Here is a 5,490-nt window from a genome sequence, read left to right as displayed (position 1 = left end):
TCCAAAAATCTATAAAAAAAACTTTTGTAACTCAACATCAGAAAAACAATAACCTGGCTAAAAATGTGCCAATGACCTGAAAAATTGGACATTTTTCCAGTAAAAACATACAGATGGCCAAAAGATACAGGAAGAGATGCTCAACGTCACTCATTATCAGAGAAATGCAAATCAAAACCACGATATTGTCTTATACCTGTGAGAATGGCTATAATAAAAAAGACATAACATGTTGGTGAGGATGTGGACAAAAAGAAACCTTTGTGCACAGTTGGTGGGAATGCAAATTGGTGTAGTCACAATGTAAAACAGTATGGAGATTCCTTAAAAAAATTTACATCTAGAAATACCATATGATCCAGTAATTCTTCTACTTGGGATTTACCCAAAGGAAATAAAAACAATAATAATTATTTTAATTTAGAAATATGCCCTGCTATGTTTACTGGCAGTTATTTACAATAGCCAAGATATCGAAGCAAGTGTCCATCAATAAATAAATGTGAATAAAGAAGGGGTAGTATGTATATACAATATAGTATTACCCAACCATAAAGAAGAATGAAATCTTGCCATTTGCAATATGGATGGACCTAGAGGGTGTAATGCTAAGTTAATCCCATATGATCTCACTCCTACATGGAATTGAAGAAACGAAACAAAGGAAAACAGACAAAATAAACCCAAACTCTTAAATAGAACAAATAGGTGGTTACTAAAGGGAGGGTGGGGGATACATGGGTGAAAGAGGTAAAAAGAATTAAGGGTATAAACTTTTTTTTTTTTTTAAGATTTTACTTATTTGGGGGAGAGAGAGAGCACAAGAGGGAGGTGGGAGGGCAGCAGCAGAATTTCTGCTGAGCAGGAAGCATGACATGAGGCTCAATCCCAGGACCCTGAGATCATGACCTGAACCAAAGGCAGACACTTAAACAACTGAGCCACTCAGGCATCGCCAAGGGTACAAACTTCCAGTTACAAAATAAATTAGTCATGGAGATGGAAAAGTACAGCATAGGGAATATTGTCAATAAGATCGTAGAAGTGTTGTTTGGTGATAGATGATGACTACATTTACTTCAGTGAGCACTAAGTGATGTATAGAATTGTTGAATCATTATATTGCACACCTGAGACTAATATAACACTATATGTTAATTACACCTGAATTTATAAAAGAGAAGAAGGAATTGTCAAATCTTACACTATAGTTATCTTATATGGATGTATATTTTTTAGAATAGATAAGAACCGTCTATCTAAATAATAGAGGAATAACTGTGCAATTGGCCTAGTAACTGAGGCCCTAAAAAAGCAATTTGCCTGATTGGATATAGGGATAATGGAATAAAAACAATCTAAGTCTCTGAAATTATTTTTTCAAGATTATCTTTGTTCTTCTTGGCATTTAGCACTCCCACAATAATTTTAGAATGACCTTATACATTTCCAGAAAAACTTGGTGGCTTTTTTTGTGTATATTGAGGAAGGATTGCATCAAATATACATAGCACTTTTAGAACCACACATTCATATGTTTGTTATTCTGCAGCTAATGAACACAGTTCTACTTATAGGTATCATTGAGGCCAAATTTTGTTCAAATCTTCTAAATCCTTACTAACTTTTATTCTTCATATTCTTTAGTCACTTAGAGATGTGTTTATATCTCCCTTATACTTGTGATTTGCCTCCTTTTATTTGTCAAGTTCTGCTTTATATATGTCAACACTATTTTGTTAATGGATATAAAGTTAGAATTTAGTGTCTTTGGGGTGGATTAATTATCACAATAAAATGCACCTTTTGTTAGTCTTTAGGAAGGCTTCTTGCATCAACTCTGCTTCTTCTGATATTATTTTAACTGTACCAGCTTTCTTCTGGTTATTGTTTGCATGATATTTCTTTTGATTTTTCTCCATTTAATCTCTCTGTATCCTAATATTCAAGGAGTATCTCTTCTAAATAGCAAATAGTTCAGTTATGGTGTTTACAAAATTAAGTTTGGCAATTTTTTCCCCTTAATTGGAACATGTAAATTTGTTTATATTCCACATAGTAACATTACATTTGGGTTTGAATTTAATATCTTACTATTTTTTTGAGATATTTGGTTTTGTTTTGTTTTTAATTGAGGTATAATTGACATACAATATTAGTTTTGGGTGTATAATATAATTTCCATATATTGAGAAATGATCACCACATAAGTCTATTTAACATATCTTTACATATATAGTAACAAAATTTTTTCTTGTGATGAGAACTTTTAAGATTTACTCTTTTACTAACCTTCAAATATGCAATACATTATTGTTATTATTTTAAAGATTTATTTATCTGGGACGCCTGAGTGGCTCAGCAGGTCAAGCCCACATTGGGCTCCCTGCTCACCAGAGTCTACCTCTCCCTCTCTCTCTGACCCACCTACCCACTTGTTCTCTCTCTCAAATAAATTTTAAAAAATTTAAATGAAGATTTACATATCTATTAGAAAGAGAACGAGCACACATGTCAGGGGAGGGACAGAGAGAGAGGGAGAGAGAGAATCTCAAGCAGACTCCTCTCTGAGTGTGGAACCCAACTTGGGACTCAATTCCATGACTCCAAGGCCATTACCTGAGTGAGAACCGTAAGGTGCTCAATCAACTGGGCCACCTAGGTACTCTGCAATATGTTATTATTAATTCTAGTGATTGTGCCGTACATTATATCCTAATGAATTATTTGTTTTAGAACTAGAAGTTAGTACATTTTGGTACTCTTCATCCATTTTGCCCACTACCCACTTTTTGCATCTGGCAACCACTAGTTTTTTTTTTTTTTTAATTTCTTTTCAGCGTAACAGTATTCATTGTTTTTGCACTGTACCCAGCGCTCCATGCAATACGTGCCCTCCTTAATACTCACCACCTGGTGGGACGCCTGGGTGGCTCAGTTGGTTAAGCGGCTGCCTTCGGCTCAGGTCATGATCCCAGCGTCCTGGGATCGAGTCCCACATTGGGCTCCTTGCTCGGCAGGGAGCCTGCTTCTCCCTCTGCCTCTGCCTGCCTCTCTGTCTGCCTGTGCTTGCTCGCTCTCTCTCCCTCTATCACTGACAAATAAATAAATAAATAATCTTTAAAAAAAAAAATTACTCACCACCTGGCTCCCCCAACCTCCCACCCCCTGCCCCTTCAAAACCCTCAGGTTGTTTTTCAGAGTCATAGTCTCTCATGGTTCACCTCCCCTTCCAATTTCCCTCAACTCCCTTCTCCTCTCCATCTCCCTATGTCCTCCATGTTATTTGTTATGCGCCACAAATAAGTGAAACCATACGATAATTGACTCTCTCTGCTTGACTTATTTATTTCAGCATAATCTCTTCCAGTCCCGTTCATGTTGCTACAAAAGTTGGGTATTCATCCTTTCTGATGGAAGCATAATACTCCATAGTGTATATGGACCACATCTTCCTTATCCATTTGTCCATTGAAGGGCATCTTGGTTCTTTCCACAGTTTGGTGACCATGGCCATTGCTGCTATAAACAGATGGCCCTTCTTTTCACTACATCTGTATCTTTGGGGTAAATACCCAGTAGTGCAATTGTAGGGTCATAGGGAAGCTCTATTTTTAATTTCTTGAGGAATCTCCACACTGTTCTCCAAAGTGGCGGCACCAACTTGCATTCCCACCAACAGTGTAAGAGGGTTCCCCATTTTCCACATCCTCTCCAACACATGTTGTTTCCTGACTTGCTAATTTTGGCCATTCTAACTGGTGTAAGGTGGTATCTCAATGTGGTTTTAATTTGAATCTCCCTAATGGCTAGTGATGATGAACATTTTTTCATGTGTCTATTAGCCATTTGTATGTCTTCATTGGAGAAGTGTCTGTTCATATTTTCTGCCCATTTTTCGACATGATTATCTGTTCTGTGTGTGTTGAGTTTGAGAAATTCTTTATAGATCCTGGATATCAACCTTTTGTCTGTACTGTCATTTGCAAATATCTTCTCCCATTCTGTGGGTTGCCTCTTCGTTTTGTTGACTGTTTCCTTTGCTGTGCAGAAGCTTTTGATCTTGATGAAGTCCCAAAAGTTCATTTTCACTTTTGTGTCCTTTGCCTTTGGAGACATATCTTGAAAGAAGTTGCTGTGGCTGATATCGAAGAGGTTACTGCCTATGTTCTCCTCTATGATTCTGATGGATTCCTGTCTCACATTGAGGTCTTTTATCCATTTCAGTTTATCTTTGTGTACGGCAACCACCAGTCTTTTCTCTGTATCTATGAAGCTGGTTTTTGTTCTGTTTTGTTTTGTTGTTATTTGCTTTTGTTTTAGATTCTACATATAAGTGAATTTATATGGTACTTGTCTTTTTCTCTCTGACTTATCTCACTTAGCATGATGTATTCAGGTCCACCCATGTGGTCCAAATGGCAAGAATTCACTATTCCTTATGGCTGCATGATATTCCATTTCACGTGTATGTCTATATGTATACACACACACACATATGTGTATATTACCCTTTTCTTTATCCATTCATCCATTAATGGATATTGGATTTGCTTCCATGTTTTGGCTATTGTAAATGATGCATCAATAAACATAGGAGTGCTTATGTCTTTCAAGTTAGTGCTTTCCTTTTCCTCAAATAAGTACCCAGAAGTAGACTTGCTAGATCATATGGTAGTTCTACTTTTAATTTTTTGAGGAACTTCTATACTGTTTCCATGGTAACTATACTAGCAGTACTCAAGGTTTCCTTTTTTCTCCATATCCTTGCCGGCACTTGCTGTTTCTTGTCTTTTTGATTATAGACATTTTAACAGGTGAAATATTATATCTCACTGTGGTTTTGATTTGCATTTCCCTAATGATAGTAATGTTTAACATCTTTGTTATATGTCTATTGATATATATATATATATATATATTTTCCCCCCTTTGGAAAAATCTCTATTCAGTTCCTCTGCTCAGTTTAAAATATATTTGTTTGTTTCTTTCTTATTTACTTATTTGCTGTTGAGTTGTATGAGTTCTTTATATATGTTGGATATTAATCCCTAAGTAGAAACATGATTTGCAAATATTTACTTCTACTCAGTAGGTTGTGTTGTTGTGTTGTTGATGTTTGCCTTTGCTGTGAAGAGGGGTTTTGGTTTGATATAGTCTCACTTCTTTGCCTTTGCTTTTGTTGTCAAATCCAAAAACTCATCACCAAGAATATGTCAAGGAGCTTACTCTCCATATTTTTTTTTTTTTTACCAAAGTTTTATGGTTTTAGAGCTTCTAGTCAAATCTTTAATTTACTTCAGGTTGATTTGTGTATCTTGTAAGGTAAAATCCTGTTTCATTTTTTTGCAAGTGCTGCCCAATTTCCCCAACACCATTTATTGAAGAGATTTTCCTTTCCCCATTGTATATTCTTGGCCTCTTTGTCATAAATTGAGTAACCATATAAGCATGGGTTTATTTCTGGGCACTCTATGAGCTATGTGTCAG

This window comes from Mustela putorius, unplaced genomic scaffold, assembly GCF_011764305.1.
Source record: "Mustela putorius furo isolate JIRA1106 unplaced genomic scaffold, ASM1176430v1.1 tig00003927_pilon_pilon_pilon, whole genome shotgun sequence".
NCBI classification, from domain to species: Eukaryota; Metazoa; Chordata; class Mammalia; order Carnivora; family Mustelidae; genus Mustela; species Mustela putorius.
This window is presented reverse-complemented; position numbering follows the sequence as displayed.